The sequence below is a fragment of the Monodelphis domestica genome, chromosome 6, assembly GCF_027887165.1.
Source record: "Monodelphis domestica isolate mMonDom1 chromosome 6, mMonDom1.pri, whole genome shotgun sequence".
In the NCBI taxonomy this organism is placed as follows: Eukaryota; Metazoa; Chordata; class Mammalia; order Didelphimorphia; family Didelphidae; genus Monodelphis; species Monodelphis domestica.
The window spans coordinates 34,020,901-34,047,356 of NC_077232.1; the positions used below are offsets into that span (position 1 = coordinate 34,020,901).

At 39.5% G+C, this 26,456-nt stretch overlaps 1 protein-coding gene across 6 annotated transcripts in view; it reads left to right on the top strand.

Moving 5' to 3' along the window:
* The first annotated feature begins 171 nt into the window (after nucleotides 1–171).
* The window catches only part of LRRC4C (leucine rich repeat containing 4C), a 1,396,296-nt gene continuing 1,370,011 nt past the window's right edge, over nucleotides 172–26,456 (top strand). Inside the window, exons 1-2 of one of the 6 annotated variants that reach the window (XM_056801923.1) lie at nucleotides 403–821; nucleotides 1,944–2,117. The gene's annotated coding sequence lies outside the window, so the exon portion shown is untranslated. Of the gene's footprint in view, nucleotides 822–926; nucleotides 2,118–26,456 lie in introns of those variants that run through there. The other 5 variants (XM_056801924.1, XM_056801930.1, XM_056801927.1 and 2 more) reach the window with 5 other exon arrangements.

Genomic DNA, 26,456 nt, shown 5'->3' on the forward strand with positions numbered 1-26,456 from the left:
GTATGTATGTCGATGTGCGTGTTTTATATGTCATTCTTTTGTCTACAATCCAATTCTTGGCTAAATCCTTTGCAGTGGCATCTGCTGGGAAATCTGGATTACAACAGGGGACTAATATATCCCCCTCCCCCACCTGTACTCTGGTACCACCCCCAACCTTTAGAGAACTCTGACTGAAGGAACTCAGTTATGTTGCCCTGACTAGGCAGAGGTAAGAGGGGCTGCATTTTTTTTTTTTAAGGAAGCCGCATCTACCCTTTCGAGAGGGAGGGATTCCCGGTTTACCACATGACCAGGATACTCTATTTCACTGTATGCTCCTGAAAGAGATCAGTTAGCATGCTGAGAATTCCAAACTCATTCCATCCAGGGGGGATAGTAAAAGAAACGCCACAGCCCTCGGGCTAACCTGCCAGGCCTCTCGGGATATTGGCATTCCAACCTTCCCCTCTGATTCGCTGGGATGGTAGAAATTGACATCCGCGGAGGAGGCGGTATTTAGGCAGGGGACCACAGCTCTATCAAAACGAGACCGCATCTACATCCCTTCATGCCTGGCTACTCCGATATGAGATCGACTACATAAACAAACTTTTCCTATTACCTGGAGTCCCCTTATCCACACACCCATCAGTCAAGTTCAGATACTTGTTGCCGGCTTGAAGATTGATAGGCTGGGGCTGTTTTCCTAAAATTGCTTTACATTTCCATTGACCAGCCAGGGTAGCAAGATGTTCCGATTTTGCCTGTGTCTTCACCAAGCCTATTTACAAAGCAAATTTTCCTTCCTGAACCTCCCCCTCCTCTCTTTCTGATGCCAGGTAAGGATTCTGGGTTCCTAAACCAACTCTTTTTTTTTCCTTCCTAAATTCCACGTAAAATACATTTATTTGCTAGCCCCTCTGATCCCGGAGAGTGCCTAACCTGATTAACACAGTCTTTTGAAGCAAGAGGAAAACCATCTTGGATCCTGACTGTAGATGTATTCATAGCCCTTCCTACAAATGCACAGACAGACACACGCGCAGGCACACATACAGACAGACAGACATACACACACACACAGACACACTACTGTACAGTGAATGCCTTCAAGAATCTGTAGCTAACCATCTTATTAGTATTCTTCTCTCTGCTGTGTCTCACTTGCAGCAACAGAGGCTGAGCAAAATGCAGTAGAACAGGGACAGAGACAGTGCTGGCAATCATCTCAATGCAGGGGGGTGAGGGGATGCAGCAAAGCAAGATTAATAACCTTGCCATAATCCCGGGCACCCTGGAAGGAGACACCTCTGGTGACTGACCTGTTCCTGTCGTGATTAATCTGCTGGGAGAGAGTGAGCCGAATATCCACCTAGGTCTAAGGGATGGAAGGGTGGGGGCCCTGGTTTGGGGGTTCTGTGGATTCTCCACCCATCTGAGAAGGTAGCAGTGAGCCATACCATCTGCGGCACAAGGCAGCGATTGTAGGCTACCTCTGACAGTTTGCACTACAGTGGTTTGTGTGTCTGTGTGTGTGCGTGCGCCCCCGTGAGTGTGTGTGTATGAGAAAGAGAGAGAGAGAGAGAGAGAGAGAGAGAGAGAGAGAGAGAGAGAGAGAGAGAGAGAGAGAGAGAGAGAGAGAGAGAGAGAGAGAGAGAGAGATTCAGAGTGGAGGACAGAGAGAGGGAGAGAGAGAGAGAGAGAGAGAGAGAGAGAGAGAGAGAGAGAGAGAGAGAGAGAAGAGAGACGAGAGAGAGAGAGAGAGAGAGAGAGAGAGAGAGCAGGTAGAGTGTACAGTGAGAGTTTTCTACGGAGTGAATACATTACCCAAGCCCCTGAAGCTCACCTTCTGGTCCTTTCTCTTCCACCTGTCCTTACTTCCTCTTCCTTTTTGCTATCACCTTTGATGAGTTTTTGGACTTACTTTTTTGGTGTTGTCTCTTGGGCATATTTTTCTGAAGAGAAGATCAATGGAACCTTTGAAAACTAATTGCTTTTCTCCTGTGTGACTTTTCAAAACAAAAAGAAAGAGGGAAAGGACAGAGAGAAAAAAGAAGGAAAGAGAAAAATAAAGACATATAATAGCTGGAAGCACATACATTTCCCTTGGAGAAGTTTGGGGACCAATAAGGAAGGTAAGTTATGGACTACTTAGACCTCTACCCTGTTTTCTCACCATGTGTCTGCTTATGGTTGATTATGTGAAATCTACAAATAGTTTATGAAGACATCTGAGGAGAGGAAAGCATTGGGAATACTCTGTGGGTGGCATTTAGGGGGCTTTTTCTGCCAAAGAGATTATTTCCATTTGTATGCTACCCCACCCCCTTCCTTTTGTGCTTCTTTTGTTGATCTAACATTTCCTGAGAAACCTAGGAATATATATTGTGTGTGTTGGGGTGGGGGAGAGGTATTATAGTTTGGGGTGAAGGAGGAAAATTGATCCTGGTCCCCTCCTTATCTCTTTTGGAAGGGAACTGTTGGGGGGTGTCGTTTTGGTAGGAAATGTACACATTGTGAGGCTGCCAGTTAGAAACGTAAATAATGAACCCAATATAGGGGAGTTAACAACTTACTGGAAGTGTTCTGTATTTTCCTAACCCCTCATTTCCCCTACATTCTCAATCTGTGCTGAAGTGCCCTGAACATGAACAACACTGAACGCTATTGCTGCTTGCTCTTAATTGGAGCAAATGAGAGCCAAGTGCAAATTGTTTAGTATTTTGAACCTCTTCTTTGTGCCTTAAGTTTCTTTGCTATTGCATCTCATTAACCTTTCTGAGTGTAGTTTGCACTGATAAGACTAGAGGCTTTCCTGATTTTCGAGTATCGCCTAATTCTATGTGGACTGGAAAGAAGGAAGTGCCTTTACAAATTGCTTTTAATTGTCTCCTCTAGGCTGTCAAAGCGAGTGGCATCAGGCACCGAGGTGACAGGAGTAAACTGTCTTGCTAACTCAATGCCTTTGGAATTTCTCAGGGTTCAGTGCCTACCCCCTCACCTCCCAAAGGGTTTGGCAGAGACTGGCTCACCCATTTCCATTCTGAGGTTATTTAATTCAAGCAAAATACCATTTCATTGTGAGAATATCCCATTTCCCTTGGCCCAGAGTATTTTTATCTCTGCATTCGTGGCACTTAGCTTCCCTCAAGAAGTGAAAACCGCCTGTAAATATGTTACTGAAATGCCTGGATCCCAGGTGGATGAACTCCGAGTATTCCCCACTCCTATGAGCAAGAAGACTGGCTTTACTCCATAGACATGCTTGATATTCAAGAGAAATGAAGCTATTCTGGACCATAGTTACCACTGGCATACAAGTATAAATAGATGACAGATATGTTAACTAAACAGAAGAGATAGCTGCACTAAGCCAACCTTAGGTGTCTCTCCCTATGTCAGGAAACCAATCTGGGTGTCTAGAGCTGATTGTTCAGAGTATTTGAGTTGGGAGCCCATCAGGTTTTATACACAGAAGCTGGTACTTAAGGAAAGTCCATGAAGGCACACAGCTGGTGAATGGAAATGCTGATTATTAATCTTTTGTCTCTATTGGTATCCTTCCATAGCCTCTTGCTGTTAAACGTGGGGTCTCTAGGACATGCTATTCAAAACTTAATGGCAGGGTTGTGCTCTGACATTATCGTGCCCCATCTTTTCCATTTAATGCTGCCTGTAGATAATGGGTTGTTTTCTTTTATTCCTCTGACACCCCCAACCCCCAGACCCTTACCCCATTTTTGGCAGTGTTATTGGAGGAATTAAAGGAGGGAAGCTGTTCAGAGGTGTTCTCTGTGGTCTGTGTGAGTGATAATTCCTGTGGACAATATAGGAATAGGGCAGGGAAGCCGGGCTCTTGTCACAAGGTAATTGACTACAGAGTTAGCTCTAATAACGGTGCCTCTTCCCTATCCCAACATGTTCTCCTAGGACACAGGAGATTCAGCTGTTTTAACCTCATCATGGAAGGAACAATTCTCATTTAAGTTGAGTTGGGTTGGGGGAGGGAAGGGGGATGAAAAGCATCTAAAGAGAATTTCTAAAAAGCTTTGCTGTAGTAGGCAAGGTAGTAGGGATGCATAATCTTGGGTACAGGAAAGTCTGGGGGTGGGGTGGAAGTATGATATAAATGTGGGAAATGTTTACTTTCTTTTTCAGAATGGAAACCGAGAGAGAGAGAGAGAGAGAGAGAGGAGAGAAGAGAGAGAGAGAGAGAGAGAGAGAGAGAGAAGAGAGAGAGAGAGAGAGAGAGAGAGAGAGAGAGAGAGACATAGAGACATAACCTTTCAGTTTCAAAAGAAAACAACAAGCAATCCAAAATAGCATCAGGGGATTAGAAACTGCCCCAATTTGTGAATGAGGACAAGATCAACACCTTTGATTTGTCAGCTACTCATTAACCTTAACCCTTGGGATGCTAATCATGCTTTTTTAGCTCAGGGAGCTCTAGCCTATGCTTGGGTTTTGGAGTGACCTGCTTTGCCATAGTTCCTGGATGAAGCAAGAGTGAACTGTAGAAAAATGCTGTTCTAGAAGTTTGCTAATTAGCCACTTTATTGAAGAAGGTTTTTAAAAGTGTATGGTATTCCACCAGCACCCCTCCCCATCAGAATCTTCTCCATTGTACATAGATTTATACTTGCAGCACTCCTAGGCATCAATTGCTTAGTTGTTTTTAGAACATTTCTGAGAAATGGATAAAATCTTAACTTTTGAGTAATTAATGTTTAATAAATGCTATTATAGGACCTTCTACATGTGGCAGCATTTTATCAGTACTGGGAACATACTGATGATAGAAATGGGGGATTTGGAGTGGATAAGTATGTGTAACTACAAAGTAACTCAAACTTTCTTGATACAGAAATCCCAGGCAAATTCATCAAAGTAAAACTGCAAGAGGAGGGGAATCCCTAAATCTTCTAGAGCTGCCTGAGCCATTAAGAAAAGAAGGAAGGAAGAGAAGGAGGAAGAGAGGGAGGGAAGGTGGGAGGGGAGAAAAGGAGAAAAAATATAAGAGGAGGCAGGAAAAAGAAAAAAGAAAAAAGAAAAGACCCTTGTTAAGAACAGGAGAAACAACTTTAAATTGGACTGGCTTTAGTCATGTATCCAGTTTTCAGTTGGTACTCAAGGTTTTTTTCTTGTACTATGCCAGGGTGATGGATGTCCTTGTGTAGAGCAGTGCTGGCTTTATCCCTCAGAGAATGCAGGAAAAATGACCACCATCATGGCAGGAAAGTTTCTAAGTCCTAGGTACTGAGCAGGGCACTTCAATCCTCCCACCCTATCCCCTGAAAGAAATGATAACAAAGTATCTCAGAGATAGATAGATAGATAGATAGATAGATAGATAGATAGATAGATAGATAGATAGATATGTAAGATAGATTTATCTATATGATTTGGAACAAATAGAGGGAATTCTGATTCCTATTCATTTGCCCAATTTTTATTTGACTTTTCTTCTCTCATGTCACTCAAGACAGCAAACCAACCACAATGACAGGAGATTTTCTAGTCTGGATTTACTTCTTTAACTTCAAGATATTTAACATAGGAACAGCTTTATTCTTTCAGTAAGAAACTGGACTTATTAATAACAAGAGAACTCAGCATGGGGAATGGGCAAAGGAAAGCAGGGAGTACCAATTTTCTCCCCTCAAGCCTTAGGGACCTGAAATGTTGCACTAAGGTCCTTGAGAGCCAGAGTCATTGAGAGGAGAGGGAAGACCAGAACTGAGAGAGCTTGGGGCTCTGACTGCTGAGTCACCACATCAGCCTGCAGCTGTAGGCTAGTGAAAAGTGCTGATGTTAGGATTGGCACTGAAGTAAACCAGGACAAACCACAATCACAGAACAGTAAGTTGCCAGTGGGTTGAGGTTTGACCTGCTTGTCCCATAGAATAATCACTGAAGCCAGTGGTCATAATGGATGTAGGATTGGGCCTATTGAACCCCACTGTTTTTTTTTAATAATTGGAATATGCCATCATCTTTTAAAAAATGATGAAAATTAGGTGTGATTTAGCTGGGAAGAAGGTAGTAATGGGAAGGTGTAATGCTTCAAGAGTGTTTATACTAATATCTCATGTTATGTGCTATTTGAGGGTAAATTTTGCTTTTGGTAACCCTAGTAAATAGTGGCAAATGTGCTGAGCAAGTGGTTCTCTGAAGGCAGGTAAGTTTACATGTACTACTATTTCTTCTTTTCACTTAAAAAAAACATCCCTCAGAATCCCCCAGTGAATGACAAAATGAGAGAGAAGCTAATTAAGATGGGGATAAGGCAGAGGCTTTGGAGCAAATTAAATCCTGCTCATTTTTAAGTGGCAGGGGGTCTCCATGTGGGACCAGCTAGAGGACTCAGCTATGATGAGGTCAGTATTAGTCCAGTATCATTCATTCTGCCACTTTTAATTTAGATCTGGATTTACTTGAGTAAGCAGCTCTAACCACAGTATCAGACTCTGGGTTTTCCCTTAACCCTTTAAACATCTGCATCCCACCCCCCAGCAATATATGTTGTCTATTTTTGTGCAATGGATAGAGACCCATTTTTGATGAGAAAGATCTGGATTCAGGTACCATTTGTGATAAATAATGGTTTTGTGACCCTGGACAAATTGTTTAACCTCAGTGCTCTAGACAGCTGCGTAATATGATAAGTTCTAGAGAAAGTATATGCTGTTTTAGGAGCCTTTTTTAGCCAGAAGTTACATAAACCAAGGAAATCACAGATCTAGTTCTTTTCCCTGTCCTTTAACTTCCACATTTGTAGATTCTGTGGATTCTTAATGGTCCCAATAGGAAAATTCTGCTATCATGTTCCATAATGCTGGGGTATTCCTAGAAAAAAAACACTACTCAGAATCAGACTGATAGTTGGAGTCTAGGAAGAAGTAGATTCAAATATTGCCTTAAACCTTTCCATGGGTCAACTTAGGCAAGTCTCTTGACCTCTTGAGCCTTCGTTTTCTTGGCTATTAAAGCCTCAGTTCCCTCATTTGTAAACTGAGCTAGAGAACAAAATGGCAAACCACTCCAGGATCTTTGACAACAAAACCCTAAATGGGGTCACAAATAGTCAGATACAGCTGAAAAAATAAACAATTGAACACATCAATAAGGATTTTCAATGCCAATATAAGTTGTATTATAGTGGACTGTGTGGGGCTTGAAATCTAAAAGACTCTTTTTTGTCCACCTATGTGACCCTGGACAAATCACTTAACCTTAGCTTGAGGCAATTCCGTTGAAACTTAGTTATGATGGGATAAGGGTGGTGTCCTGGGTTCAGGTCCAGCTTTGGACACTTTTTAGGTGAGGACCCTGGATGAGTCACTTAACCCCTATTGTCTAGCCCTTACCCCTCTTCTGCTATGGAGTCAAGACACTGGATTCATTCCAAGAGAGAAGGTAAAGGGTTAAAAAACCAACAACTATGTTATGAATCCATTGCTATCAACTTTTTTGGAAGTTTCTGGCTAGAAGATCCCTACTTCATTGCTACATTTGCCCCACTACACATTAGGAAGCATTTTGGCAATCATAATATAGTGCTAACTAAAAATCGAGTGCTAATTCAATGTTCATTTCCTGGCATAATAGTACTGCTTGTAAATTAAGAAATAACTAGATGCTAGAATGAGTGTCTTACTTTATAAAATGAAGGAGAAGCTTGGTATGGATGGCCTTCATAGTCTAGAGAGTATAGGCAATACTCAAGGCCATGGCCAACATTACACAATGATTCTAGCGTGCCCTGGAGAAGTAGCCTCTTAGAAAATGTGAACTTTATTTTCAGTTTCTTTGCCAAGTCTCATTAGAATAGTAATTCAGCAAAGCTTCAGATTGGACAGGGAAAGGGTGAGCTGAACTGGATCAGTCTAGCAGTCAGAAGAACTATATTTGAGTTCAGTCTCCAATTCTCCATAGCCATGTGTCCTTGGCCAAGTCAAGTAACCTCTCCAAGACTGTTTCTCATCTTAAAAATAAAGAAAATAGTCACACTATTGAACTTCCAGGTTTCTGGAGGTAAAATCCTTAAAATATTATTTAGAGAGACTTATTTCCTATCTGGGGTAAGTGCTGTCAAAGTAGCATGGCAGAAGAGATAGGCTGTTCTGCTTAGAATCAGTTATTCTGGGTTCAAATCCCAACTGCTGATACTTAAAAACCACATGACGCTGGGAAAATCACTTGGATTCTTATTAATTCTCACACTTAATGAGGACTTACCTGGCAGGTTGTAGATATGTAGTGATCTGGATTGGTGGAAAGATTCCCCATAATTCTTCCCAAGTCCTGAGCAAATCACTACTTCTTTGAATGGCTGTACTGGTGGAAAACTATTTGGTAGTTATTACTATTAGCTTAATTGGAAGTCTCAAGGTTGTCAGGATGGCATTGTGTAAGTTATATAGTATGATTGAAATGGTATTTTATCTTCTTGTTACCGAGTCATAGGATTATAGATTATGAGATGAAAAGGATTTTCGTTCTGCAAACCTAATGAAGTGATTAGTTAATAGACAATCTGTCACATGAGGCTTCACAGAAAAAAAGAAAATAGAATGAATCCTTTGGGGGCAGTGAAGTGGCACAGTGGTTAGAGTATGGGGTCTGGAATTAGGAAGACTCATCTTTCTAAATTCAAAGCCTCTGTGACCCTGGGCAAGTCACTGAACCTAATCGCTCAAGTTTCTTTGCTGTAAAATGAGCTGGAGAAAATGGCAAACCACTCTGGTATTTTTGCCAAGAAAACCCTAAATGGAGCTACGAAGAGTCAGACACAACTGATATGATTAAGTAACAAGGATGAGTGCTTCAGGAGAGAAGACTTCTCTAGGATAAGACTAAGTTTGTAAGAATTCTGCCCATACTCTTACCTTTATTTTTTTTTTTGTTTTTTTAGACTTTCACCTTCCTTCTTAGAATCAATACTGCATATTTGTTCCCAGGCAGAAGAGTAGTCTGAGCTAGGCAATGAGGTTAAAGTGATTTGTTCAGGGTCACCCAGCTAGGAAGTGTCTGGGGCCAGTTTTGAACCCAGGACCTCCCATTTTTAGACCTGGCTCTCGATTCACTGAGCCATCAAGCTGCCCCCGATTTTTGATTCTTTAGAATAAAGAACCAAAACCAGATCAAAACACCAGACTGAATGAGAGAGGCAGGCTTTTGGAAACTTAAAAGTGACTGGCAGTCAGAGGAGAGTATGTAGGAAATTAAATGATTGGGGTAAGGAGAAGGGAGAATTGAAATGATGAACAAAGGTCAGATAATAAAGAAAAATCATTTGAAAAACAGACAACCCCATCTTCTGATGAATTCAGTATTCTGAGGGGGAGAGCTCTGATCTGGATAGGGGGATCCCACCTTAGATCTTCTCTGTGTGACCCTGGGCAAGTCATTTAGTCACTTGGAGCTTCTGTTTCCTCATTTGTAACAGTGGCCTCAAAAATAATATCCAACTCATAGGGCTGTTGCAAGGAATGAATATATTCTGGTCTATAAAGTGCTTTGCAAACATTAGTGTTATATAAATGTGAGCTATCTTTATTATGACTACTCCAGAGTTTAGATGTTCTAAAGACAAATCTAATAGCAGGAGTTATTGACCTTGTCTAAGTAGATACATTTCAGAGGGTTTATGACTTTGAATTGGGAAAACATATGTCATTATTATTATTATTAAACATTATTTGAAATTTAGTATTCCCTTTGATTATTTAAAGAAATATTCTCAGGAAGGGGTTCATTGACTTCCCCAAAAAGCCAAGAGGTAGAGTCTATGATACACATCCCCAAATTGACAAAGAGCTCCTATTCTATTGGGAAGATGGGGAGATGGTTCCAGATTAAGATTCCAAATCCTGTCTAGGAAACATTAAATATTTTTAAAAAATAATAATAGGTAGTGGATTGACCCAGGACCATTTCCTTAGGAACTCCACAGAACAAGATGAGAAGAATTTATTTTATTATTAAAATAAGAAAATTGTCGGGGGGAGAATCTGGGTGGCTCAGTGGATTGGGAGCCAGACCCTGAGACAGGAGGTCCTGAGCTCAAAACTAGCTTCAGACACTTCCTAGCTGGGTGACTGGGCAAGTCACAACCCCCATTGCCTATCTCTTACCACTCTTCTGTCTTCAAACCAATACACAGTATTGATTCCAAGACAGAAGGTAAGGGATAAAAAATGAGAATAATAAAACAATGCCACTTATTTTGGCTTTATACTATAAGACAATAACAATAATGACAAAATGATAACAAGTTTGTATAATGCTTTATGTTTTTACATCTAACATTGTATGCTTCTTAAAACTAGAATGTTTTGTTTTGCCATCATAATCATCTGCAATTGGTAGGTAGTTAATAAATGCTGGTTTTGTGTATTTGATTGGAGCTTTGGAATATCCTTAAAGGGAAGCTAGATATTTTCTCTGTTACATTTTAAAGATAAGGAAATTTAATCTCAAAGTGCCTTAGCCCCTTGTTCGTGTTTACCCGTGGATTTGAACTCACATCTCTTTGACTCCAAGTTACTCTAAGTATTCCATCACAGTAGTTCTCTTGAAAGGTGACCAAGAAAACTTGAGTTGGATAAAAGGCAAATATCAAAGTGATATTATTATTATCACTGATTAATATTGGGGATCAAACTCATTTTTTCAACAATATGACAATTAATTTAAACCATATTATTCTAATAAACATGACTTTCAGAGTCAACATATCTTCTTGGATATGAAAGGTAATTTTTATCAGTTGTTATGGTAACATAAGGTTAATGGCTTTGGAAAATTATATACATAAACATGCTTATGTATACATGTATGTGTGTATATATGTAAATGTATGAGAGGGAGGGAGGGAGAGAGAGGGAGGGATGGAGAAGAGAGAGACAGAGATAAAGAGAGACAGAGACTGAAGCACAGAGAAAGGGAACAGAGAGAGAGAGTGAGAGACAGACAGACAGACAGACAGAGACAGAGACCAAAGCAGAAATAAAGGGGACAAAGATAGAGGAGAGAGAGAGAGAGAGAGAGAGAGAGAGAGAGAGAGAGAGAGAGAGAGAGAGAGAGAGAGAGAGAGAGAGAGAGAGAGAGAGAGAGAGAGGATGTGTGTGAATAAGTAGAGAAGAGGACAAAAAAAAATTTAAGAGGCAATCTTTGGGCCCTTCCCTGATCTTTCCCTCCTTTGGATGTCCTCTTATATTAATCCCTTTCCTGCTTATACCTCAGTTATCAATACAATCATTGTGTAAGTTTAATAGGGGATAGTGTTTGGATCTCTTACATCTCTGGAATTAGGAGCTTCATATGATATATTCACATACAGAAAATGCATATGAATTCAAAGCATCACAATCCCTGCAAAATATAATCTCAATATCGTAGGGCACCAAGCATTTAAGTGACTGACACAGGGTCACATGGCTAATGTGTGTCAAAAGCTGAACTTGAACCTGGAACTTCCTGGCCTAGATGCACATTTTCTATCCAAAAGGCCATGCTGTTTCTCAATATCAGTAATAGCTGACATTTGTATCGCTCTTTGAAATCTTTAAGGTGTTTTTACATAGCAGATCTTTTGAGCCTCATGTGAACCCAGGGAAGCATAAGAGACATCATTTTTCCCATTTTACAAATGAAGAGACTGAGACTCGGAGAGAATAAATTATTTTTCCCAGAATCGAAATGATATTATTAGAGGTGAGTTTTGAATCCAAGGTTGTGGGTTATTAATGATACAGTTAGTTTTTTAGTCAGTTAGAACAAAAGTACCTAATGAGGAATGAAGATGTTAAGGAAAGCTCTTGGTAGGAGTTGAGCTCCTGGGACTGGAAGCTTAGGGAGGTTTAGATCAGTAGAAGATAGAGGACATAATGATGTAGGTGATGGTGAGTGATATGCACACAGGCACGGCATTCAGGAAGAACAAGTTGTGCCTATGGGATGGGGAGCAGAAAAGCCGTCCCAGAGCAGTGAATGCTTATGGAGGAATAGAAAATTTGTTCAGAAAGGCAGGGTGGAGAGGGGTTATGGAAATAATAGATTCCTAAATCTAAAGCTAGTAAGGGACTTTGACTTTTTCCAGTTCAGTCGCTGCCTTTATAGACAAGGAATGTGAGTCCTAGAGAGGTTAAATGAACTTCCCAATATCAAGTAAAGTTGTGCAAATAGGGATTCATTAATGCTTCCTATTTTCCAGGCGATATGCTAATTTCCAAAGACAAAGGGTGAATGGTAGAACTGTGTTTTGAACTCAAATCCTCCAATTCCAAATATGCTCTTCTTTCCTTGGTACCCTTGGTCCTCTAACATGGAAGAATTTAGATTTGATAAAACAGGAAATTAAGAGAGAAGTCATTAAACAATTTTGTTTAGGGGAGTGACATGATAAAAGCAGTATTTAAAGAAGATTACTAAGCTGGCCTTTCCAGCTGTGTGACCCTGGGCAAGTCATTTAAATCCCATTGTCTAGCCCTTATCACTCTTCTGCCTTGGAACCAATACACAGTATTGACTCTAAGATGGAGGTAAGAGAAAGAAAAGAAAAGAAAAGAAAAGAAAAGAAAAGAAAAGAAAAGAAAAGAAAAGAAAAGAAAAGAAAAGAAAAGAAAAGAAAAGAAAAGAAAAGGAAAGGAAAGGAAAGGAAGGAAGGAAGGAAGGAAGGAAGGAAGGAAGGAAGGAAGGAAGGAAGGAAGGAAGGAAGGAAGGAAGGAAGGGAGAAAGAGAAAGAAAGAGATAAAGAAAGAAAGAAGGAAAGAAAGAAAGAAAAGAAGATTAATCAATTGTTGGCCTAGGCTAATAATATTGCTCCCCTGAGATGTTGTCTGGGTTGTTTGAGGAGCAGGATATTGCTGACCTCATGGGAACAAAGGAAAAGATGCTTTCTGAACATTAACATTCATGAGTATTTCATGGAATATTAACCTTCAATCCAATGCCAGCCCTAATTCTGGTGTGTAAGCTGGGTTTTCTAAAAATTGTGTTATGAGTCAGGGATCTGCTACTCTAGGTGTATATACCCAGAAGCCTAAACATTGTCAATGAAATGAATTTCATTTGTAAAAATATTAATTTTCAAAACGAACTTAACACTTTAGAACATATACTAAATGATAACTATCTAACCATCATGAAATGTTCTAGACCAGCGGTTCTCAACCTCTCAATTTGTAGCAATGAGAATACATGATGCATATCAGGTATTTACATTCCGAATCATAACTGTAGCAAAATTACAGTTTGGAAGTAGCCACCAAAATAATTTTTTGGTTTGGGGTCACTGCAACATGAGGAACCATATTGCGGGGTCATGGCATTAGAAAGGTTGAGAACCACTGTTCTAGACTCTTGAAGAGACACCAGAGTAAGTAAGAGAATATCAATGTCCTTTGCCTCCCAAAATTTACTATCCTTTATCCTGGGGCACTACCAACAGGATACGAGTATCTCTGTATTCAACTGTACATTATGTAGTGTTTGGAGATTTATATCCCTGCACAAAAAATAATAATCATAATAATGATAATTATGGGGACTCAAACTTAATTTGTTCTTTGATTTAATCTGACATGTTTATTTTTTTAAACCCTGACCTTTCATCTTGGAATCAATACTGTGTATTGGCTACAAGGCAGAAGAGTGGTAAGGGCTAGGCAATGGGTGTCAAGTGACTTGCCCAGGGTCACACAGCTTGTAAGTGTCTGAGGTCAGATTTGAACCTAGGACCTCCCGTCTCTAGGTCTGACTCTCAATCCACTTAGCCACCCAGCTGCCCCCTTTCAGGTTTGTTTATTGACCTTCAGGTACAGATGAGCTAGGTAAGAGGCTGACTTGTGCTGATGAGCTGAAGGATGAGTAGAACAGAGTTTTCCCTAGGGAAAAAAAAAATAAATAAAAGTCTATAGTGATACAGGGGATGAGTCAAGAAAAGCTGTGCTATAGAAACCACTGCAGGATCATGGAACTGGTTGGTCGGTTGGTTTTTGTTTCATTTTGTCTCCCACTACAGATCTCTGACCCTACCCCAATCCTCAAGAAACTAAAATCTAAGAAAGAGATGGACAGGGAAGCAAGCAACAAACAGGATATTAAAAGCTGGGAAATGTGAACATTATCTAAAGATACATACTCATAAATAATGCCATAGAATTAGTCCTTACAAGCAATCTAGCTCCCCACTCTCATTTTATAATTGAAGAAATTGAGACCAGGATAGGGTAAGTGACTTGAATAAGGTCACAGAGAGAGCAAAAATAAAACCGGTGCTTTGTTTTCTTCCCTGGGTGTGGATGCAATGGAAGCTGCCTGCCATTGCCCTCTGCCTGGACCTATTTAATTTGGGGGCTGGCCTCACCTGCTTGACGCATGGTCACTCTGTGCCTGTACAGTTGGCATCTATTTCATGCCCTTTCCTCAATCTTCAATAACACAGAGGTCTTTGGGAAAAAGACACCCTTAACCTGCCCTGATGCAAAACAGTCCTGGTTACACCCCGCCTCTTCTGCATGCTGATAAAGGGGGTATTTGTGACAAGAGACCTAAATGGAGAAGAAAGGGGAGAGCTAAAGTCTGGGGGATGAATTTGTCTCCTTCACATCCCTTGATTGAATCCACTTCCTTCCCTGAGATGCTTCAAAGCCTTCTCCAGATGTGATCTCACTTATGCTCCCAATTTCCTAAAGGATGACGGATGTAAGTGCCGACAATCATACATCCTCATGTGTGTGGAGTTCAGAAACGCGACTCAGATGTTGGAACACAGAGAGGCAGGGCTCGTGGTGGAACAGGATGCTCCTAAGTGCAGTGAGCCAATCACCATATCTTTATCCACTGTCATTAGCTGAAACTTTGTGTCGGGGATTAGGATGGAAGGGATGGGAGAGAAGGAACTCGGCTGGGTTTTGGAGCTATTTACTGAAAGATCTGCAGTCTAATGGGTCATGTTGTAAGTGCTGGGGAAGAGTCAGGGCTTCGGGAAAAAAAAAAAAAACTGAGGTTCCACTCCTTTGAATTGTTGGCATCTGGTGAGAGGTTATTGGACCCAGGGAAAAGCTTATCAGGATTTGAACCCGGGTTTTTGTTTGTACTAGGCATAATCCTGGGCAAATCACTCGAACTCCAATCTTCAGTTTTCTTCTCTGTAAGATGGAAACAACAATATTTGTACAGCATATAACTTAGGGTCATGATTAAGAAAGTGTTTCATATATATTTAAAATAAAAAAATTAAACCTTTACCTATCATCTTAGAATCAATATTGATTCTAAGTGGTAAGAATTAGGCAATGGGGGTTAAGTGACTTGCCCAGGGTCACACAGCTAGGAAATATCTGAGTCCATCTTTAGTCTTGGCTTTCTATCCATTGAGACCCATGTTAATGGTGTGATAAGAACCAGGTCTGCTTCTGTTGATCCCAGAGCCAGCCAGTATTCTATCCCCTACCATGCAGACATACAAGTTACTTTAATTATACTACAAAACATAAACCATCATTTAAAAGGCAGATCTTTGTCTCTTTGTCTCTGACTCTCTCTGCCTCTCTGTGTCTCTATCTCTGTCTGCCTCTGACTATCTGTCTCTCTCTTCCCAAAATTTAAACCCTTATTTTCCATCTTAAAACCGATACTAGGTGTTAGACCCAAGGCAGAACCATTGGACCAAGGCAGAACAGTCAGGACTGGGCAATTAGGAATCAATGACTTGTTCAGGGTCACACAATTTGGAAGTGTGTGAGGCCAGATTCGAGTCTAGGTCCTGCCATCTCCACATGTGGCTCTCTAGCTGGCCCCTTTCTATATCTTAAAGATCTCCTAACTCCTTTCCTGGGAATGAGTTCCAAATTGATGATTATGTTCATAATGAGGAAGTTCCTTCTACCGATATACCTTTATGTCTACATTTAAATTTTTCATTTTAGAGAGGTACTTCGATTACAGAGAAGGTAGATGAAATATCATCAACAACAATAATACATACAATTCAATGATCATAACTTATATAGTGCTTTTAGATTGAGAGTTTAATTTACAGTTTATCTTTTCCATTGTGGAAGCTGTGTGATTATTATTCTCATTTTATAGATGGTGAAACTGAGGCAGGAACAAGTTCAGTGTCTCAGCCAGGTTTACACAGTTATCAAGACTCAGTATGATTGGAACTCAGGTCTTCTTTACTTCAGCTCATCACTTTATCCATTGCGCCATCTAGTTCCCAAAGTCACAGAACCCATCTGTGTCAGAGAAAGCTCATGACACTGGGGTCAGATCTGTAATGACTATTTATATTAAAATACCATTACCATTATTAAGTCAAAGATTATTTTATAAATTATTCATGGTACCAAAAAAAGAAACTCTTATCATGCAATTTTGACTAGGCAGCATTATCAGTGAAGATCCCAATGGTGATGAAAATTATGGCACTGTTGAGAGAGAAGATGATGAGAATGGTGATGAAGTCATCTCATTTTGCATTTGGTGAAATTAAAGTACACAGAGAGTATAATTGAGTAGTCCATGGTTACACAGCTAAGAAGCGTGAGTGTTCAGATTCAAAACCAGATACTAATTCCATACCCAGTGGTATTTCCATTGTATCAGTTATAAAGCAGAAAGAATACTGGATTTGATGTTATTTTTCACTTAGTTGTGTCTGACTCTGTCTTTCTATGGACCTTATTCTCTGTTGGGTTTTCTTGATAAAGATACTAGAATAGTCTTCTATTTCCTTCTCTATTGGATTAAAGCAAGTAGAGATTAAGTGACTTGCCTAATGTCACACTGTGAGTTAGTGTAAAAGGCCAAATTTGAACTCAGGTCTTCCTGACTCTACATTCAGTGCTTTATCCACTGGTCCATCTGTGTGAATTGTATGTGGTTCAATATAAAACCAAATGGTAGAGGTCCTTCCTTATAATAATCAATAGATGGAAGATGAAAGACAAAGATGGTCCCTTAGTAAGCAGACTCATTCCCAATAGTTCCATAGTTAGGATTTCAATTTCCATGTATGGGCTGACTACTATAATCCAGTTAGAAGAAGAATTTGTTAGTTTAAGTGGGAAGGAATTGATACAAGCATTCTTTGGTCATCCTTGGTATGGTAAGGAGCCAGGAAGTAAAGAGACAGATCTCAAGAAAAAGAATAAACATGGCTGACATTCCCAAAGAAGAGTTGGCTTCAGAGACCTTCACATCTGTTCTCTTTCTCGATTCTTATAACAACTCCTCAAGGTGGGCAACCCAAGGACTATTCTCACCATATGTCAGAGAGGAAAACTGAGAATGTTTGGTGAAGGTGAGATGAAGAGATTTGACCTTTGTGAGATTGACTTAGATTGATCCAAGGTTTCCTAACTGAAAACCCAATCTTCCAAGCAGGGAGCACTGCGTAATAACTAGAGTGCTCAACCTGAATCAATTAATCAGTAAACAAAAAATAATTTATTCAGAATTATTACTACATACTAAGGTATTATTCTAGGCGCCTGGACAGCACAGAGGATAGAGTCTAGTCAGGAAGATCTGAATTTGAATCCTATCTCCAATACTTACTGAGTGATCCTGGGCAAGTCACCAAACCATAATATGTTTCAGTTTCTTTCCCACTGGAAGTAAATATATGAAGTAGGGATAATGATAGCATCTGTCTCACAGAGTTTCAAGGAGATAGGATATACTAAACACTTTGTAAATCTTCAAGTACTATATAAATGCTATTAATAAAAGACTTTAGAGATTCAAAGAGAAAAACTAAATAGGATCTGCCTCCAAGGAATATGTATTATAATGCTGGAGATTATATTTTAATTAGTCACAGGACTTGAGTTTTAATTCTTTCTCTGCTGATTACTAAACTCTGTGACTTTTGGAAATAATTGGAAATAATTTAACCTTTGGGGCTTGAGTTATTTATAAAATTGGATATTGGTTGATCTCATCATGCTAAATTTTAAATGTATATAGCTATCCTTTCCATATAGAAGGTATTAGGGAGGTGACACCCCTGGGATTTGTAAAAGTCACACAAAAAAGAAAAATTGGTACTCCTTTTGTATGAGAAAAGAAGTCTGATTTTTTAAAATCTTCTCTTATGGGGTAAATTACTAAACTTTTTAAGTTATTGCTACATTTCTAGCCTCTGTGTATCATCTACTAGCTTTCATATTCTTTTTGTAAACTTTAATTTTTTATGTATTTTAACTTTAAAATATAAATCATAACACTTTCTAGCTGTGTGACCCTGGGCAAGTCACTTAACCCCCATTGCCTGGCCCTTACCAATCTTCTGCCTGGGAACCAATACAAAGAATCGATCCTATGGCAGAAATGTTTAATAAATAAATAATTATGGTAGTAAGAAATAAAATATATTGATATTCTATAATGTCATACATATGTTTTATGTATGTCTGAATTTCTAAACTTTTTCTGTGTCATTTGCTTGCCTTTGCATGTCATCTATGGCTTCTGTCCCCCCCCCCAATTCCCATTTAATTTCTTATGCTGACCCCATGATAAGGTGAAACCATGATGGGGAAAGTCATCATTTGGAAGGGATAACTTTATATAAATAGATATATAGATAGAATATAAAGGACCATATTCCTGGGGTCCCCCTTCTATCCCAGGAGAAGAAGAAAAGGAAAATTTGCCTCAGATTTGTTGTTTCCAAGACTTTCATAAAATATGTAGAAAAATTAGCTGTTCATAATATTTACAGTTCTACATAATAATACTTCCCTCCACTTGGTTTGTGAAAGCATTTGTAGACATATGAACATGTATGTATAATCCATGTATATTTATATTCATATCATTTAAACTCTTATGTGAGATTGGACTAGATAACTTTTAATACCTATCCAGCTCTAGATTCGTGATCTTAACTATCAAGAAATACCTAAATTTAAACCACAAATTCCTCATCCACAAAATAAATGGTTGCCTAGAAAACTTCTTTTTTTTTTCCAGTCCTAGATACTGGATTCTTTTAAAATTCTTTAAAAAAATTTTTTCTCTTCTTACCTTCCAGTCTAGAACCCAAACTGAAAATTGGTTCCAAAGCCAAAGAGCAATAGGAATTAAGCAATGGGGAGGTTAAATGACTTGCTCAGGGTCACACAACTAGGAAGTTTCTGAGGCCATATTTGAACCCAGGACCTACTATCTCTAGACCTGGCTCTCAATCCACTGAGCCACATAGTTGACTAACAAAGAAAGATCTGAGATGGAATCCCAACTTCTAACATTTAATCACTCAGCAACCAAGGTTGAATCACTCAAGCTCCCAAAGACTCAGTTTCCTAATTTCTACAATGGGATAATAATAATAACAGCTTTTCAAGTTAATAGTACTATGTAAATATTAGGTCTTAGAACTGTTTTCTTACTTTCCCAGCTGCTGAAGTCACTATTTATTAAACTGACCTCTTACTTCTCTCAGCCTAACGTGTGACGTTCTAAGAGCCTGAGAACATGGTCCCTTCCAGATGTAAAATTCTATGAGCTGAGACACTTCACTTTATTGGAGACAAGAAAGGCTGCTCAAGATCATATTAAGAAGCTGTTCCTAATTAAGTGTAAAAGAGGCAGCAATCTTGTCTGACTTCACTTGGTCCATACCTACCATTTCCAGTTATCTCTGTGCTCCTAATGGATTTATTAACTTCTTTCTTTCATGTAATGGAATAGTTTCACTTAAACATTTATTTGGCATTATGATTTCTCCCTATCCTTTATGATGGATATTTAGAAATCATTATTGAGTTCCTTAGACTCCAAGATTCCAAATGGAAGCGATAATTTCTGTATATGATACCTATAAGGCTTGTTTGTTTGTTTGTTTGTTTGTTGATATGGAATCAAACCTGTAATTGAATAGGTATAAGAAACCTCTTCCTCTGGAGAAACAATTTTGTCTAATGATGCATATTGGCATCAACTCTGCAACTTTCAGCCTTACAGTAAGATTTATTAAACTAGAATCTCTGATCTTTAAAATTTTGATAACTTTTTCTTTTTCTTACATGTGGATAGCTTTTAATCATTTTTGACATTTTGTGATACATGTTCCTTCCCTCCCTTTCACCCTCCCCATCCCACAAGATGGTGGGTAATCTGATATAGACTGTGCATGAATTATCATACAACAAATAGTTGTGAGTTCATCACATTGGGAAAGAAGACACATCACTTAGACTAGAGAAAGATTTATGGAAGAAACAAAGGGAAGCATGTATGTGTCGATCTGCATTCTGACTCCATCAGTTTCTTCTAAGGCAGTGGATCGCCTTTTTCACCTTGAATCCCTGATAAATATTGTTCAATATGATTGGTTTTTAAATTTTATTCTTTTAAAAACATTATTCTAAAAAAGGGTCTGTAGGCTACATTAGACTGTCAACGGGGTCCATTATGCCAAAAAGTTTATGAACCATCGCCGAAGAGATTTGCTTTGGGCACTACAAAGTTAATGACTGGTCAAGAGTCACAGACTGTAGATATCAGACATAAGACTTGAACCTCTGTGTCTTTTGTATCCAAGATCAGCTTTCTATCCACTACTTCAACCTGCCTATGGATAGAATCCATAAATTGATGGTTATAAAGTTATGGCTCAAAAGGCGAAGAACCCCCCAGCAAATGATGGAGGCAAGATTTGGTTCATAATTTTATTTTGGAGATTGTTATGGAGGTAAAACTGGCTAAAATGCTGATCTTGGAGGTTCACAGAGATACTTTATTAAGTATCAATGGTTTCAAATCCCATCTCTAAATGAGACTCTGTATCCCCATATAAGGTGTTAAATATGTATCTGCTTCAGAAAACTCCAGACAATTTATGTTGACACTCCTGGTTCTAGAGTCAGGGGATCTTTTCTCTCACCTCATGTGTATATCATTAGACAAGTCACATTTCCTCTCTAGGCTCAGTTTCCTCACCTGTAAAGCAGGGAAGATGGACTAGATGGCCTCTGAGACCCCTTCCAATTCTAGATTTCTGATCTATGAACTGATGATAAAAAAGTCCCAAAGGGAGGGCCCATATTTGGGGACTCCCTCCAACCTATGAAATTCCACATCCTTATAGTATTCTATAGTTCAGAGATAGTCAAGTTATTAGCCAGTATGATTCCATTTCCTGCTCCTATATATCATTATAAATGAATTTATATGACCTTAGCTTCTCAAAAGTTACTGCAATAGGGAGTAACTTCTGACAGGTACTACCAAGGGTGGTGGGTGATAGCAGCTATTTGGGTTTGTACGTATCTGCATTAATGGATGATGTTTGTATTGTATAAGTGAAGAGAAGTGCATTACCATTGACTCATCCAACAGATAACAATGTCCATTTTTTAAAAATGTATTTACCTTGTTTTGGGAGGGGGGAAGCATACCAGTGACTCTGTTAAAGACTGCAATGAGACAGGATTTTTCCCTTAAAACAAATATGTTGTCTTGATAATGGAGACACAGCAAAAGGAAGTTGAAAGTTATAGAGGAATTATGGATTTACATTGGTAGAGCTTTGGATGTTATTTCCTTAAGGCAATGCAACCACTGTTCTGCTAAAAAATAAAAATGATAGCAGGATATAATAAATGTATTTGCTAATTTTTTTTCTCTTCTCCCAGTGGCAATGACCTACTGAATCCTAACAGAAATGAGCACCTTTTTTCTCGTCTTTTTTTTTCCTTCTTTCTATATAAATCCATGCCTACTTCTACAATGCCACTTTTGCATAGGGCCATTCATCTTGAAGTACACACACTACCTTTAAGTGAAACCTTCAAAATCTTAACCATTGGGCTCCTATTTCAAGAGGCAACATTGGAGCAGTTTCAGAAGTGCTCAGGAAATCATCCCACAAATACAATCTCACTGACAACATGCTCTCATGTGGATCCAGTTCCAGAGACAACACTCATGCCTGAGATCCTGTGCTCATGAAGTCTCTCCACCCTCCTCCCCCAGATCTCCCCATCTTGCCCTTGACCTGTCATGCGTCACTGCCTATCTCTGTGACATCCGCCTTTGGATGTCTCACTGCCTACTCAAATCCGATTCTCATCTATTTCCATCACTGTCAGCACCACCGCCTGCCTTTGTGTTCTCCCCACATGAAAATCATCCCTGACTCCTCATGCTCAGGCCCTGGAAAGAATTTGCCTGCCACGGGCTCCTGGGCCTTTATATTGTCACCTCCATGGGGCATGTCTGTCTGCTTGCCATGTGTAATGTCCTCTGCCTCTCCTTCCTTCCTGATTCTTCAATTGCTTGTCCCTCCTGTACTGCATCAGTGTAGAGGTCATTCTCCAATGATGCTATCCTGTTCTTGCATGCTTATTTTAGTCCCCCTGTGCCCCTCCCTTCCTTCTCTCCTTCTCTCCCTTCTCTCCCCTCTCTTCTCCTCTCTGTCTCTCTCCCTCCTCTCTCCTCTGTCCCCTTTCTCTCTGCTTCAGTCTCTATCTCTCTTCTCCCTCCCTCCCTTCCTCTCTGTCTCTGTCTGTGTGTGTGTGTCTGTCTGCCTCTCTCCCTCTCCCTACCTCAGCTTCCTTCCACCTCCCTCCCTCCTTCTCTCTCTCTGCCCCCTCTCAATCTCTCTGCCCCCCTCTCAATCTCTCTCTCTCTCTCTCTCTCTCTCTCTCTCTCTCTCTCTCTCTCTCTCTCTCTCTCTCTCTCTCTCTCTCCCCCTCTCTCTCTCCCTCTTTCCTTCTCTCTCTTCCTCTCTCTCTCCCTCTTTCCTTCTCTCTCTTCCTCTCTCTCTCCCTCCCTCCCTCCCTCCCTCCCTCCCTCCCTCCCTCCCTCCCTCCCTCCCTCTCTCTCTCTCTCTCTCTCTCTCTCTCTCTCTCTCTCTCTCTCTCTCTCTCTCTCTCTCTCTCTCTCTCTCTCTCTTTCTCTCTCTCTCTCTCTCTCTCTCTCTCTCTCTCTCTCTCTCTCTCTCTCTCTTTCTCTCTCTCTCCTTCCCCTCTCACTTTCATGTATATTTGTTAGAATGGTATTCATCTATCCAGCCAGGATTCACTAAATAGCTAGTACAATACAATGGTTAGTGAAATATACAGAGAGGCATAAAACATAATTCTGAATCTCATAGAATTTGTAGTCCAGATAGAAGGGAAAAGGAAAGATATATATGGGGAAAATGAAAATGCAAGGTAATATAAAAGAAATGTGAAAAATCAGTATAGGCTATAAAGATGAATTTCTTGACTTGAAATTAATCCATATATTCAAGGATTTTGTGGATAGATTTCAAGAGACTCGTGATTTTTAAAACTATTCTGATAACTTTTTAAGTATTATTGGTTTCCTTGGTAATCCTGTATATTTTATTTTATTCATTTAAAATCTTGGTTCTGAGGTCTATAAGGTTTAGCCTACTGCCACTTCCATCACACATAGAGAGAAACAGAGACATAGAGAGAGGAAGGACAGAGATAGATAGAGAAACACAGAGAGAGAGGGGGAGAGAGAGAGAGAGAGAGAGAGAGAGAGAGAGAGAGAGAGAGAGAGAGAGAGAGAGAGAGAGAGAGAATAACTCTTACCTTAGAAAGTTAGTTAATTAACATGCATTTGTTTAGGGTTGCTACTGTACTAAGCACAAGATGATATAGAAAAATGCAAACCAGAGACAACAACAACAAAAAAAAAAGATAATATCTTGCCTCAAGGAGCAAACATTCTAAGATTGCAGAAGAAATCATATGGCCTGGTTGGTAAGAGATTATGTATAAAAAAAAAGCATAAGTTAAGTTGCCACATAAAAAAGGGATAGGTTTATTTGGAGAAAGATTTTTTTAACTGGTAAAGCACTCTGGAAATGGGAGCCACCTTTTTCATCCTTAAGATCCCCTTCTCCCCCTTTTTGGAAGAGGATTATTTACCTCAATCTTGTGATAATCTCCAGCATCAGAATGGACAGATGAGCATAATTTGTTCCAGCTGCCATGAAGGTGACGATTGGTCTATTAATATGCTTAGAACTTGGTAAGACCTAGAAGATGTCAACATATCCCATGCCATCACCAGTTGTCCTGAATTTTGCCTTGCCACTAGATGTCAATGACTAGAAGAGAGTGAGGTTAATGATTTGCACAATTCTGCCTCACTTAAATCCAGTCCATGTACAAGTCAAGACATCCCTCATCATGATGTCATTGATCATCTTTGAAAATGAAGGATGAACAACAACATCTCTGATTAGGACACAAAGCCCAGACTGCCAGTGAGAATGCCTCCAGCTGGTATGCAATAAAAAAGACAGCTCAGACTGAATGAACTGTGTATAACTTAACAACACCAAATGGTAGTGAGGGGAACTAGGGACACTGCTGTCTCTCCTTCTAGTCTCTTGTCTAAGTACTTCATGCTAAGCCTCAAAATAGATGCAATACCCTATGCTTGGCCCAAGCAGCTGCCAATTTTCCTTAAGTCCCTTCCTAGGAAGCTGCAGACATCCAGAAAATGTACAGTCTGACCTGGAATTCCCCAAGTTTTCCACTGGGCTTCCTGTGAGCCTCTGTTGGCTTTGACATAGATCTGCTCAGAAAGCAGTGAGTGCAATGCAGTAGTTTATGAGAAACAGACTTAGATTTTGAGAAGAAACAGCTAACTAGACCATTTTCTTAAAACATTGGATATAGTATGTTGGTAATGGAGGGGACGGATGTAATGACAAAACGCAAAACAAAATAAGACTTTTCCAAACATGATTCACTCTTTCTGTGACCTTCTATTATTGTCTAAGTACCTTCTTCACAACAATCTCTGAGGTGAGAATAGTGACAGTATTATGGTCCCCACTAAGAAAAATTAAGTGACTTTTATTTATTTATATATTGAACCATTCAAAAATCATTTATTCAATGCTGACTATGGGTTAGGTACTGTTCTAGGCAATGGAGAGAGAAAAAATTTAAAAATCCTTTTTCTACATTCTTTCATGAGTGACAGACAACTTACATAAATATAAGCAGAATTAATACAAAACAAATACATGACAGAACATAAGATGGTTAGGGATAGAGGGTGAGTCCTGACAGTTGGGGAATCAGGAAAGGTTTTTTGGAGAGGGCGATGCCTTAGTTAAAGAATTGAGGGAATATTTGAATTTTATGAGTGATGGGGAAAGATGAGGAGTGAGTGCATTCCTGGCATGGAAGATTATCTTTGGAAAAGTAAAGAAGCAGAAAATATACAAGCAGTACATAAAAAGCTGTTTTGCCTGGGTTTCACAGGACATGAGGTAGAAAATATAAAATAAACTAGAAAGATGGAGGGCATTAGGTTTTAACAAAAGCTATTTGGGTCAAATAGAGCATTTTAGGTAATGGAGAAACATTGGAGTTAATTGATCAGGGAAATGACATAGTCAAACCTATGCACCAGGATTTTCTCTTTCATTAAACATCTATGCTATGCGCTAGCTATTGTGTTAGGTACTTTGGAGACAGTGATAAAAAATGATTAATCTCTAAGCTCAGAGCTGACAATGTACTGGGAGAAGTGGAGTGACAATGATCTTTATTTATGTAATGGAAGGTAGGTAATCATCGGGAGCAATGGAGAGAAGGAAAAAGCTCTAAGATCATCAGAAGATTGTGAGAACACTTTGAGTTGGAGAATCAAAAGATTGATCCAAGAAGGAAGATATTAATAGAACTTGAAGGAAGTTAAATCCTCAAAAGTGAGGATGAGGAGAGAGTGGGCTCTGTGTGTGCCTGATGCCAATAGTTTATGCATGCCTGGCCAGACCATTTTGATGTATTCTATTCAAGAAACAACCAGTAACTCATTTTGGCTTGAAAGAAGAGTGTGAGGTTAGGAGATCAGGCATCACAGATAGGTTGGAACCAGGACATTTTAGATACCAAATTGAGAAGTTTGCTTTTTATCCTAAAGGTCTTGGAGAACAATGGAATTTGATCTGGAAATGACCAGACAAGTGCCTCAAGCCCACCAGCTCATGACTAACCTAAGCCAAAGACTCAAGATTTAGATGTTAAAGAATCCAGAGACTCTACAACACTAGCCCTTACTTTACAGATGAGGAAACTAAATCCCCTAGGGGTCAAGTGAATTATTATTAAAGGGTCATCCATCTAGAGCTAGAAAAGACTTTATATAGACATTTCATTTTACAAAAGAGAAAACTAAGGCCTGAGGAAGTGAAATGATTCGTCCAAATCACACAATTAGAAAGCAATAGTTTTATGATTTGAACCAGGTCCTCTGACTCAAAAGCCAGTTCTCAAGTATTAAAACTAAACTTCCATTTTCTAGTCTTTTCCCTTTCCCCTAAAGAGGTATCATTGGCCTAAAAATGGAAAAAAATGACCTTTCTTAAATAATAGAACTGCTTTAGTAGTTGAAATAGTTGGCCACTGCACTATCTCTTACTAACATTCTGCATATACGTTCAATTTATTTCATCCCTATTGAGGCTGAGG